Source organism: Peromyscus leucopus, chromosome 3, assembly GCF_004664715.2.
Source record: "Peromyscus leucopus breed LL Stock chromosome 3, UCI_PerLeu_2.1, whole genome shotgun sequence".
In the NCBI taxonomy this organism is placed as follows: Eukaryota; Metazoa; Chordata; class Mammalia; order Rodentia; family Cricetidae; genus Peromyscus; species Peromyscus leucopus.
The window spans coordinates 55,301,355-55,315,745 of NC_051065.1; positions in this window are offsets into that span (position 1 = coordinate 55,301,355).

Genomic DNA, 14,391 nt, shown 5'->3' on the forward strand with positions numbered 1-14,391 from the left:
TGTGTGTTCTTTGGCTGGAGTAGAAGGTTTGGGTGGTGAATTGCACTGCCTTGCATTGCTATTCATTTGCATTTGCACCACAGCTCTCCATGCATTCCCAAAGCTAGTTGCAGACCCACCCAGGCAGGTTATGCTTGCAGCTTGCCCCTCAGGTAGGTGGATTCAGGAAGATTTTACCGATGCATGAACCTTCCTTTCTTGGGGATGACGTAAGGTCTTTCTGCCTGGAGCCAGAAACAGTAGATAACCTTCATAAGGGCCTTCCAACCCTGTGGAACCAGGAAGGTGCTTAAACAATAACCAACCACTAGAGTTTCACAATTCATTGAAACTTCCTGATTGTAACTGCATATTCCAGGAGGATTGGAGCTTCATCCTAGGATCTGAGTGAGCTGTTAGCTAAGTGGCCCCTCTTGGGAAACAGGAGGAAATGACTGTGCTCTGTGATGTCATCTTTTGTCATGTAGAATTTCCACGTACTTTTGTTTTGTGGAGAATTTAACCAAGTGATTAAGAATTTATACCCAGGGGCTAGAGAGCTGGCTCAGAGGTTAAGGGCGCCTACTACTCTTGTAGAAGACTTGGGTTCAGTTCCCAACATCCTACCTGATGCCTCACAACTGCCTGTAACTCTTTCCAGAGCATCCGATGCCCTCTTGCCCCCAAGTTCACAAACTTACATACACACAGATGCACACATAGATAAAATTTAAATCCTTAAGAAAAAAATAGACTATAGTAAGGTGCACCTGAGTTTGGCTTCCAGCTCTTCTGCCTGCCAACTGTGGGAGGACCTTGTCTCCCCTCTACATCTGCCTCTCTTGATGTGGAAAGGGACCAGTGGGACCCAGTGTTCAAGCGCATGAAGAGTTGGAGCATTTACCACATTTTGTGAGGCCTAGTAAATGTGGGTTTGCGTGACTTCAGGAAAGTAGTATTTGGAGTCAGGAACATTGAAAGATTACCCATGTGCCCAGCTACTGTTCCTCTAGAGAAAGTTGGGGTGAACACCCCTGAGTGTGTGCGGCTTCTTGTTTATCCAGGTCCCTGTGTTGCCAGCTTCGGAGTGGCCTTGCCTCGTCAGATGGGAAACACCTGGAGACCTGATGTTGATTCTGAGTCTCCCTCCATAATTACCGAGCAACCCTGTGACTGCTGTTTAATGAAGGGTTTTTGCTTCAGGTTCTTCTGTTGGCTGGGTGGGTTGGGTTTCGCTTTTAATGATGCGCAGTCAGCTGGTTCATTGAAGTGTGACGGACGGAAGCCCGTGTAACTCAAGAAGCAGCATACTTCCATCCTGTCAGGATGGCATCCAGGTAACAACTGCCTGAGAGAAGCAGTAGGTACACAGAAACACATGTTTACACAGTGGCTTGCTGTAGTGTTTGCAAATCAGCTAACTTGCAAATTCCCTCCTATACTGTTTTGTTTTACAATTTGGAGCCGAGAACTTGGCACACCCCAGGTTGCCAGTCTTGTCGCTGGCAGGGGAAAGCAGCACTAAGGAGTCAGATAGCTAAGCTGGGTAAGCCTGTGGGTGGGATGGCTTGTCGGCTGTCTCTGGACCACTAGCTGTTAACTTATTGTAGATATGCATGATGGGTGGAAAGGTAGCACTCAGAGGACATCAGAGGGTGGGCCGAGGTCTTTTTCTAAATCTTTACAGACATCTCTGTGTGGTTTCATAGCTGTGGCTGGGCCACCCTGAACTCTTAGGACACCCTGAACCACCTGGAAAAAGTGTTGTGACTTCAATGAGGCTCCTGGAGTTCTGTTAAGTAGAACAGATCTTAGACTACAGTAGTTTAGCTTGTCAAGTCGAGAATAAAGGGCCTAGAAGGATGCTTAGCTGGTACCGCCCTCAACAAATCCCTGGTGAACTTGCAGATCATGCTGGACTGGAGCTGCACGAGTCTACTTTGAGAGGCCAGTGCTTACAGAAAACTTAACATGGAATGGTTTAGAAGTGATGCGCTGATCTTCAATAACTCCATGTGTGGCATATGGCCTTCAGTCAGCTGATGAGACCCCTCTACAGCGGTCCTAAGTGGTATTTGGCCTAGTCTTGAATAAGCAGTCACATGGTTTAGAGTGGGAGTGGGGGCATGCTTCAGCCTAAGGTATAATGGCCTTTGCCTACATGCCATGAGCCATGAGAGCAGGCCCTGGAGGAGTAAGTTCAATAACAGGAACTCTGGCTAAAAACAATGCGCCATACTCATGGAAAGTCAAGAGTAGAGCAGCTAACAGTTCAAAAGGGCAGCGGCAGCTGACTGACTCAGGCTCAGTGAGTTGGAAATTAGGAGTCTGGACTTTCTGTCCTGATTTGAAATTTGGAGTAAATGGGTTGAAATTCATCCATAGGCTCTAGATGCCCCCTTCCCTCCTACCAAAGCCCCTCCACCTCTCTCCTCGCCACTTCTCTCCTCCAAACTCTTCTGTGTGTTCAAGCTCCCCCCCACCCCACCCCACCCCCCCACCCCCCGCCATCTCCTGAGGCTGTAACACGGGTGCACAGGACCTTGGAGGTGCTGAGCCCTCAGGATTCTCACTGGAGTGACTCGCTATGGTCCTTTCCTTTGACTTAATTTTTTTTTTCATCTTCTCTTCCAGTTCCCAAGTCTTCAGTTCTGTATGGCCTCTCATCCTTTAACAATTCTTTATGCTTACCGCAATTAGTTAAATCAAGTAAATGGGACGGTTTCTCTAAAGAAAGAACAAGGGCAAAAGGCCATCACTGGCCCACGATATTTACTCAGCGGCCAGGTATACCCAGCTTAGGATGTGCCAAAGGCCATCACTGGTCCAAGAGATTTACTCAGTGTCTAGGTATGCTTAACCTAGAATGTGTAGTCAGATTGTACAGCTAAAACTATGGTCCAAACTCCCCTAGAAACTTGAGACCATACCACAGATCTTGTAGAATTACAGACGGCAGAGCTGTGTCTCTTTTTAAGAAACCATTCCACCATAGGCAAACCCACACACATACCAGGTCTCCTAGGGGGTAAAGTTTGACAAATTTCAGTCTCTTGTGCCTTATTTTCTCTTAACCAACAGGGAAATACATACAGAAAAGGGATAAGGACTCACGGTTCCACTTTGCATCCTTAGAATGACATTCTGGTCTATTTATTTATTGACAGGGTCTGTTGCAGTCCTGGCTGGCCTCACACTCACTATGTAACCAGAGATGACCTTGAACTTCTGATCGCCTTACCTCTACCTGAAGTTACAGGCATAGTGCAGCATGCCCAGTTCGTGTGGTGCTGGGGATGGAATCAACCCAGAGCTCCACACATGCTAGGCAGGCGCTCTACCAACTGAGCTATAACCCAAGCCCACAACATTGGCTCCACAGGGAGAGTCTTAGTATCCAGGAGCCCTTCCCTGTCCTAGCCTCCCTCTGGACCTAGCAACAGAAACATCTAAACAATTCCAACTCAGATGCTTCTGGTTCATCTGGAGTCCTTGGACTGCCGGGACTCCAGAGCCACCGCTGTCAGTGCAGAGGGTTCCCTGTGATGGGGGCTGTTTCCTGGGACTCTCCAATCCTGTGCCTCAGTGGACTAGCTGAAGTAAGAACCACAAGGGAAGGTGGTTTTGCTGTCTCTGCCCCAGGTGTGAGTCCCTTTTCTTGTTGGGTAAGGTCCTTTTACCAGAGGAGTTGTATGTGGCCCGAACATAGGCAACTTCCCGTGCCTTCCAGGGTCACTGGGCCCTGCCTGAGTTTGGAAGAAAACAACCAGCAAATGTATTCTCTGTCCAGCTGGAGTTTGAGTGACAAAGATGACAATTTATCTTCCATGTTGTGCTCTTCCCTCCACGGCCTCCAGCCTCAATATTGCTGGAGAAACAGGAAATTGCTTTAGTGTAAAAAGAGAAGCAAAAAAATCACCTATGTTGAAGATCTCTCCCACATTCCAGGACCCACGGTCCTCTCTAGACCATGATAAAGTGCATTGGTATTTTAGAGGGTAACACAGTGTCAATTCCCTGTTAGATTCCAGGATATCTGACCAGCGTATTTGCTTTCAGTCAAGAAAGTTGGAAATTAAAACTGTTCCATTCAGTTCCCAAAATTCCCTTAAAGCAAGTCAACCCTAAATGGAAACTAGCTACACTGGGATTTAGTGAAGTGCTTGGAGCATCTCAGAGTGAGTTTGATTAGGCAAGGCCTCCACACACTTCAAAGATTTCCCCTATGCAGGAAATTTTGACTTCGTTCACCTCTCTGCCCACCGTTCACGCAGCCTTCTCTACTTCTCCTGGGAGAACCCATTCCAGCTGAGGTCTTTGTCATTGTGCTGAGAAGGCTGTGTGCTTTGAATATAAGCCTGCCTTCCAAGAAAATTACATTTCCATCATGGCTTTTAAATGCAAATGTGCAAGCCAGAGGTCAGAAGTCCTTGCTGGGGACCACTCTATTCTAGCTATGCCTCAAATGGACAGGGCCACCAACTGGCTCCCATTTGAGGAACCTCCTGCAAGGTGCCTTCACTGTCCAGCCTGCTGGGGGCCTGGCTACTGGTGGCCTTTGTCAGTGCCCACAGCGTGGTTTGGAAGCCTAGGCCCCCCTGCTCCCACCTTCTCCCTGCTGATATATAAAGTCAAGGTCAAAGGCTAGATGACTGTGGCCATCTGCTTATAACCACAGCCTGTGCCACCGAGGAGTCAAGGGGGATGCCGTTTTCTGCATCTCGCATCTCAGACCTTCATCTCAGTATCAAACCAGAACGCAAAGCACATTTTCCTATGGCTTTGCATCTCGTTCCCAGAAGCATGAGCACCAAGTCTTGCGAAGGAGCCTCACATACCACGTGGCCTTAGAGCAGTGTTAGTGGTCTGTGCCAAGCACAAAAGGGGAGCTGCATGGCAAGAGTGGGAATCCGCTTGGGCAGAGGGTGAGGGAGACATTGACTAGCTGGATGGCAGGGGTTTGTTTTGAGTTGCCTCTGTGTTCTCAAAAAGCTTTTTCAGCACCCACGTGTAAATTGTGAACCTACAGTAAAGGAGCATCCTCTCCTCTCCACACTAACGTGCTTCATGTAGAACCTGAGTGTATCAGTGCCTGGAGCCCCAGAAGGCTTCCTTACCCCTGGACAGAAATGTAGCTGCGAACTAGGAAAGGTAACGCTGTACAGCAGCAGAAGGCAGCTTAGGAACTGCTGTGTGGCCCTTGATGCTTGGGAACATCAAGAAAGTTCCTGTCTGGAGTTCCCAGGCAGCCTCCCTAGTAAGGATGTCATAAATGCTGCCGCAGGCAACAGCTCCCACCACGACTCCACTCTTGCCTTTGCCTGAATCACCCACGGGCATTGCCCTGAGTTCCTGTCTTCATTCACCAAGTCCAAGTTCGCATAGCCTCTGTGCAGTGGACACGGTTCTGGGAGGAGTTAGGGATACATATTAAGGGGCCTAGGGTTAGGGAGACAGCTCAGTCTGTAAGAGTCGGGGTGTAATTCCTGCACTGGGGAGGTGCAGACAGGCAGATCTGAGACTTACATAATAGGGAGCCAGCCTTGTCTATGAGTTCCAAGCAGTAACACCGATCTAACATTCCAAGTTACCCAGACCAGGTGAGTTAACCCAGTGATCCCCTGCCCAGGGCACCACTCTTCTGGGAAGTGGAACCATCTCTAGGAAAGAATGGCTTACCTTAAGCCATGCTAAGGAAACGGGCATGCTTGTTCCTGTAATGAGATACTGTAGTTTTCATTCCCAGGATTCCCACGCCCGGTTGAATTTACAGAACACAGCCGCGCCGCTCTGTCCGTAGCCTGAATTAGAAACGTGTAACTTTTCCTTTGCTTTCTCCTTCTAGGCATGCTTTGGCTGACGCTTGGGCTTCACTCTTCTCTGAGTCTCTCTCACTGCCATGTGGTTGCCTGCTGTCCTGATTTAATTCAAGGATCATAGTGCTCCCACACACACACCACCACCACCTTTCTTCTCCTTTTCCCTCCTTTGGGCATCTGGTAAGGTTTGCAGCTTGCCTGCCCTGGGGTTTTTCATTTAAACTTTAATAAAATTGTCCACTTTGAATAAAACTTTGCATTTGCTTGACTTTCAAAAAAAAAGTGGACAGCCCCTGAAAAACAACACCTGAGGTAGTTCTGAACCACACACACACACACACACACACACACACACACACACACACACCACACCACACCACACCACACCACCCTACCTTAACAGGTCTTGGCCTTGCAAACACATTCTCAAGGAGACAAATCATAACATAATGTGGAATAGTGATGAGTGCTACATGAGGTATTTGAGGATGGCGGAACGGAGCTCAGGGAAGAGCAGGCATTCATGGGCGTGCTATTTTAGACATGGTGCTGAAGACAGCTCTGAAGAGGAGACCTGTGAGAAGAGTCTTAATGTGAAAGAAGAACCATCCCATGAAGACCTGGAGGAAGCGCATTCCAGGCTGGGAAAAATAAGCACAATGGTCCTCCCGAGTCAGGAGCCAGTGTGGTGGGTTAGGGGGACAGCAGGGAGGGCATCATGACTTGAGTGGTTGAGAGACGAGTCTAGAGAGGTAGGCAGGGTCAGATCAAGAAGGACTCTGTCCATGATAGAGATTTGACTTTATTCTGAGTGTGATGAATTAATTGCAGGGCTTGTACCAAGCCGTCTATTGAGACTGGTTTATAAAAGGTCCCTCTGGCTCTGTGAAGTTACCAAAGGTTAAATGGGAGCAGAGCAGGTATTGGAGTCCTGCATTAGCCATTCAGACAAGAAGCGCCAGCCTGGACTAGGGCCAGAGCAGTGGAGAAAACCAGAGGTCAGATTTAGGGTAACTATAAACAAGACCTGGAACAGTGAATACTGCATTGGATGGAAGGTGTGAGGGGGAAAGTGGGAAATGGAAGAACCCCCACATTGCCAGAGCAGTCAGCTAAGTGGCTACGTCGTTTACTGTATGGAAACTTGCAACACAGCAAGATGCGAGGGGGGGGAGGTGTTGAGGGCAGGAGGCAGAGATCCTGTTTGGAACACATGAAGTTTAACATAGTGACCGAAACCCCAGCAGAGTGACCCAGAGGCCATCAGATACAGAGTGGTCTGGGGAGAAGAGGCTGAGTTCCTGCTGCCCAGAGGAAACAGCTTTGGCACAGGGAAGTGTAGGAAGAAAGGGGGTGAGGGCAGCCTGGCAAGACTCCAAGAAAGGAGAGTGACCACTGTGCTGAGAAGCACCGCACGGCCAGGGTACAGACCAATGGAAGGGGATGGTTGAGGGGGAGGAAGGATCAGCCATGTTGAATGCTTCGGGAGACTTGAAGAAGGTAAGAGGCAGGCAGGCCACAAGCAAGTCACTAAGAGCTTTTCTGGTGACTGGTGAGAATTAAATCCTGGTCGGAGCAGGGCTGAGGGAAGAGGGGAAGACGGGTGGGGTTCCGGGAAGTTTCTTTTGAAGGTAGATGATCTAGCCAAAGACAGGAGACATGGGTGGAAAGTCTCTGAGTTAAGACATCAGAGCCCGGGAAAGCACTGGAGCAGGGGTAATTCAGCCAGCCATTCTCCTGCATGCAAGGGCTGGCCAGACAGAAGGGATGCAGGGGGAACGGGACCAGTGGGCGTGGCCAGCAGCATTAAAGGCCATCCTCTTCTGATGAGGAATGTGTCAGGCAAAAGCAGACTAGTAATTATAGGTGTCTGCGTGCCTCCCTTCTTGAATAATTCAACCTAGAAATCAGTAGTAGGAACCAGCCTTCGTGAGCCTGTGTGCGGTGAGGCTGGAGGTTGTGAAGTGAGGAGTCACAGTGGCCGAGAGTGAGATGCCTCCACAGGATGACAACGACGAGGGCCCCTAGGGGATGGGGCTGTGTTGGCTGGGGGAAACAGTGGCAGGAGCAGTGAGAACACGGTGACGTATTGAGGGCATGGATCCAATAAAGAAATGTCTCACAGACAGTGGAAGTCAGGTTTCTGACTATCAAAATTACAAATATGGAAAGGGAGAAAATTGAAATGATTCTGGTTTGGAAGAGGAATTGCCGATATTAATGTAAAATTATGGTTTTTAAGCATATATAGATACTGAAATAAACATAGAGCTGTGTGTGCATATTTTATGGACGTATGCCTGCCCAGATATATATTATGCACATATATATGTATATCTATTCATACATGTATGCCTCAGCTCTGTCACTTAGGTCTGCTGGGAATACCAACACACTAACAGCACTCACACACTCAGGTCTTGTCTAAATACCATCCTTCCCTACAAAGAACCATAGCTTCCTGAAGAAATGGCTAACCCTAAGGCCTGGGCAGGGCCAATACAATGTGGAAACCAATCTGAGACCATTTAAGTATAAAAATAAATAATAGTAACTCATTGATTAACATAGGCAGAACCCATATGGATACCATAAGCCTATACAAACACACAAGAAAGCTTCTCCTAGATTTTATAGGATACGGTAATAAAATAAAAATTAATAATGTTAAAAGGAATGCTAGAATTATGAAATCATTATTTGGCAACTATCATCACCATAATTCAATCCAGAAACATCAATGATATTAAAATTAGGGAACCATGTTCCTTGACACACAGGATGGTTTTTAAATCGCCTTCTATATATAGTCTGTTTTCTGTTGCTATAACAAAATCCCTGAGGGTGGGTAAATTATAAAAAAAAGCAGTTTAATTAGCTCACAGATTTGGAAGCTGGAAGTCCAAACAGCATAGTGCCACCTGTGGCAAAGAAACGTAGCAGATGGCATCATGGTGAGAGTACGTGCTAGAGCGGTCAGTCACGTGGTGAAGGGAGACACGGTGTACAGAAGGACAGCCTTTCTCTTCTACAGACAACCCTCATGAGAAGTACCACATTCCCTCCAAGGGCCGTGACCCTAGTGACCTCACAAACTCTCACTAGGTCCCACTTCTGGGGACACATGAATCCTGGAGAGCACATTCAAGCCGTAGCCAAGCCCCTCACAGGGCACTGCCCAGGTGACAAGCCACAAGAATGTCAGGAAGCTTGCAGTGAGTGAAGCCAATAAATTACAAAGTGATCAGCACCACATGCAGGTTATGGGTCCATCAGGATCTGCTCAGATGTGTTTCTGTGACCCCTGCAAGAAAGCCTGGAGTCTGAGAGGACATCAGACCCAGGCAAGGGAGACGCTAGTTGTAAAATAACAGCCCTGCAAACTCCAAGGTGTCAATACCATGAAAACTGAGAGAAAAGCAAAGCAAACAAACCCAAATACTGGTTTAAAATCAGAAGAATTAACAGAACCGAGGGTAGATAAGTTAGAGGCTAGCAATGATAATTTTCTCTCCTTTTGATGACAAATGTCAGTTAAATAAGCAAAGTACTACAACTTCTAAAATACACTGCAGAATACTGACATGACCTCAAAAAAGGGAACTATTTCTTTTGTGTTTTCTTAAATCATAAGGGGAAAGGGTAGTAAGTGGAATTACTTATAACCCTAAGATTGTTGTTCATCAAGACACCATGAAGAGAATAAACAGGCAAGCCTAACAGAGACAATATTTGTGAAACTCAGCCAACAAAAGACTCATGTCCTGAATATATAAAGAGCGTCTACAAGTCAAGAAGCACAGCTGAGCAGGACACTGGACAAGAGACTAACATGGGCATGTTACGAAACATTAAATGTTAGAAGTTTTGTTCATTTGGTCAGTCAGTTTTGGGAGACAAGGTCTCATGTAGCCCAGGCTGGCCTCAAACTTGATATGTAGCCAAGACTGGCCTTGAACTCCTGATCCTGCTGCTTTAGCATCTGATATCAGTAGATATTACAGATTGGAGCCACCAAGCCTAGCTACAGGATACAAATAACTGGCAAGTATATAAAAAGCACCAGCAATTTTACTCATCAGAAAACTGCAAGTGAAGTTCACAGGGTGTTTCTGCTCACCTTTCAGAATGGCGGAAAGAAGATGGGAAATATTGAGTATTGAATGACATGTAAAAGCAGAAATCGGGACAATTTGGAGAACAATTTGGAACTCTATTTTTTCTTTTTAATTATTCTTCTCTCAATACTTTCCGACCACAGCTTACCCTCCCTCCACTCCTTTCAGTCTCCACACACCTTTACCTCCTCTCTTCCCCAGATTCACTCTTCCTGTATTTCTCTTCAGAGAAGAGCAGGCCTCCCAGAGATATCAACTAAACACAATATAACAAGATGCAATAAGACTAAGCACAGGGGCTGAAGAGATGGCTCAGGGGTTAAGAGCACTGGCTGCTCTTCCAGAGGTCCTGAGTTCAATTCCCGGCAACCACAGGTGGTGGCTCATAACCATCTGTAATGAGATCTGGTGCCCTCTTCTGGCCTGCAGGGATACATGCAGGCAGAATACTGTATATGTAATAAATAAATCTTAAAAAAAAAAAAAGCCTAGTCACAGACCCTCATTTCAAGGCTGCATGAAGCAACCCAGTAGGAGGAAAAGGGTCTCAAGAGTAAATGAAAGAGTCAGAGACAGCCCCCGCTCCCACTGTGAGGAGTCCCACAAAAACCCCAAGCTAACAACCATAACATATGCAGAGGACCAAACACAGATCCATTCAGGCTCTGTGATTGTCAATTCAGCCTTTGTGGCCCCTATGAACCCTGCTTAGTTGATTCTATGGGCCGTGTTCTCCATCTTTGTGGCTCCTACCATCCTTGTGGGGGGAGGGTGCAGTCGTGTTTGGTTCTACTCAAGTCTCTGGACTATCCCGTCTTGGGTTTCTGGCCATCCAGGCGGTGTTGGGTGTGGGCTGCCTCTCATGGCTTGGGCCTCATGCTAGTCCAGTCATTGGTTGTCCATTCTCACAAGCTCTGAGCCACCATTATCCCAGCACTTCTTGCAGGTAAGACAAGTTGTAAGCAGGAGGTTTTGTGGCTGGGTTGGTGTCCCAGTCCCACCACTGCAAGTCTTGCCTGGATATAGGAGATTGCCAGTTCAGGCTCTGTGCCCCCCATCACTAGGAATCCTCACTCAACTCACCCTCATAGATTTCAATAAGTTCCTACTGCACTAGGTGTCCACATAACCCTCTAAATACCTCCCAAATCCAGTTGTCTCTTCCCATACTCTTTCCTTCCATCCCTCTCTCCCAAACATGATCCCTCCTGTTTCCATCCCCCCCACACACACACACAAGCAAAATCTATCTATTCTATTTTCCCTCCCGAGGGAGATCCCTGGAGCCCTCCTTATTTCTTAGCCTCCCTGTGTCTGTGGATTGTGATGTGAGTGAGGCAACCGAGACTGTAAAAGACAAACATGGTAGATACTCACTTATAAGCAGATGTTAGCTGTTACAATACATATATGAGGTTATGACCCAGCAATGTCCTGCCTGGGTACATAACTTGACAAGTTCAAGTAGCACAAGTTACAACAGCTACCAAGTAGAAACAACTAATGGGTAAGGAGACTGGGGGGTATTATACAATCACGTACAATAATACAAATGAATGGATCGCGGCTGCAAATGTACGCACAGATGATGATGTTGAACACAGGTCAAGTGATGGGGCTAGGATGGAGCTCCATTAGTGTGCTTGAAGCTCTGGGTTTGAGCCCTGGCACTCTATAAGACCTAGTGATGCACATCTGTAACCCAGCACTTGGGATGTGAAGGCCAGAGGATCCAAAGTTTATTACCCTTGGCTACACAACTGAAGCCTGAGCTGTGTGAGATGACTCCGAAGACGGCTGGGTAGTATATAGGGTGGATGCTTTTGTAGCAAGTCTCGTCATCACTAGTGGACAGCAATGACCTTAGTTTCCTGACTGGGAGGGAGGCCATGGGGCTCCAGGTCCTGCTGGGGGCTTGAGTGTTTGAGTGGCTAGTGAGTCTGTTTGCTTGTAGACTCCCACAACTTTCCATAGGCTGACTTGGAACTTTTGGATTTTTTTGTTTGTTTGTTTTGTTTTGTTTGAGACAGGGTTTCTCTGTGTAGCTTTGGTGCTTTTCCTGGAACTCACTCTGTAGCCCAGGCTGGCCTTGAACTCACGGAGATCCACCTGCCTCTGCCTCCCGAGTGCTGGGATTAAAGGCGTGCGCCAGCCCCACCTGGCTTTTTTTTTTTTTTTTTTTTTTTGGTGGAACTTTTGAATTTTATGAGTGTAAATAATGCCGACGCCCAGCCTCCCAAATGGCTAAGACCACAGACACACATTGCCATGCCCGGCTGGTATATTTAATTTCTAATAACTCACTGAGCTGCATGTTTATAGTTTACATTTGATGATAACAAGGATTGGAAATAAATATACACAAGTTTGGGTTGTTCCTACATCGAGGATTGCCACACGATGACGACGATGACGATTCCAGTAAGGCTGCTCCAAGCCATCTCTGCACAGAACATTTGGTGTCCACCACCTCCCATAGCCATGATTCTTGTGGCAGTTTGAAAGAAAATGGCCCTCCAAAGGGAGTGGCACTATTAGGAGGTGTGGCCTCATTGGAGTGGGTGTGGTCTTGTTGGAGGAAGTGTGTCACTGTGGGGGCTGGCTTTGAGGTCTTTTTTCTCAAGCCTCACTCAGTGTGATGGTCAGTTGATGTCCTATTGCCTCTGAGTCAAGATGTAGGACTCTCAGCTCCAGCACCACATCTGCCTGCACGCTGCCATGCTCCCTGTCATGATGACAGTGGACTGAACCTCTGAAACTGTAAGCCAGCCATCCCAATTAAATGTTTTCTTTATAAGCATTGCTGGGGCTATGGTGTCTCTTCACAGCAATAAAAACCCTAACTAAGACAATCCTATTCTTCCCATTTGCAGATAAGGAGACTGGGGCTTTGAGTTTGCATAATTTGCTCAGGGGCTTACAGCTAGGAAACTGCACCCTCGTCTTGCACTCTGCGGAAGGCTGGCTCCCACCTACTTTCCAAGTTCCCTTTTGCACAAGCCCAAGCCTGACTCTAATCTGGATCCTCTGAGCATCCCAATTGGTGAAACTATGCCCCCCACCCCTAATCTAGTACACATTTGTAGAGTGTAATAAGCTTTCTGTGGACTGAACGAATCCTGAATCGAAGCCCCACCTTTCTATACACACACACACACACCCGCCGTCATGGGTGCAAGAGCACACGTTTCTGCAAACTTCCTGAGGTTTCAAGCAGAGGAAAAGACTGGAGAGTCTCCAGCCTGTGGCTGGTGCTAATTTTGCTCGATGGGGTCTGTCAGACAAATTCCCTACTTCCTTTTTTTACTTCCTTGAGTTCCAAGACATCTGTGTGCCTGCGCGGAGCTCCCTCCCTCCGCCTGCCACCCAGGAAGCCGGAGATGAAGAGGCAGCTGAGCTGTGCGCCCACTGTGTCTGCCACAGGAGGATGTCCCAGGTGCAGCCACTCAGCAGACCCCAGGTGGGCCACTGGGGTACCGGGCCCAGAGCCCAGCCATGCTAAATAAAGCTCCCAGGACCATGTGCCTGCTAGGTCTCAAGGTCTTCTGAGGTGAAAGACGGGAAGAAATGTAGCAGTTGGTCTGAAACTTTCCAGCTCCCCTCCAGCAATTTGTTACTGGTGTATTGGCTTCGACGCCCGGCTGCTCAATAACGCAGATACAGAGCACCGAGCGGCGCTGTGTGAAATATTACCAGTACAACCTCTGCCACCTGCCTCCTTCACCACGAGCCCTTTGCTTGTTGCTAAAAGATTAAAAATAAGCAGCAACCACACACACAAAAGGAAATCAAGTGAAAGTCCCAGAAATCTACACATTTTCCTGCACAGTTGTGACCACAATCTAAAATTGTCCCCAACTGCTAATTATTTGCACCTAGCCCTCAAACCTCCCCAACCCATGTTACGCTTTGAACTTTCTGTTGTCCTCCATGCCATATTCCTGTTGCCTGAGTCTGGCAGTCCATGTATTTCTCCTTCACCCCCTAATCCCTCCAGACTTCTAGAACCATCCATTTGGCCCTGACAGCCTTTTAGAGTCATGAGAACTTAAGCCAATCCTTTGTTTTATAGACAGCATGAAGACACATAAATAATGTCCTGTGAGAGTATCACAGGGCACTAAAAAGGTTACAGACAGTCTATAATATCCTTCAGGGAAATCTCTATAAATCGGTAGAGGGCGGGGTGAAGGGCCAAACTCTTTCGGTTCTTTCCATAATCTCTCAGTGCACAGTGTAATAAATACAGCTCATTGTCGCCTCCCTAACCCTTAACACCTTCCTTCCTGGCAGACCTCGAGTTTGTGAGGATGACTAAGTCTCTCAGTAAGCAACCACCTTTGCCCCCACTCAGGAAAGAATCTTCACTAGCCTAAACCAAACACGGTAATTCTACTTCCCTTACCAGTGATTGGCTTAGGAACGGGCATGTGACATTATGCTAGCCAATGAGGAGGGAGGGAAGTCTGGGAAAG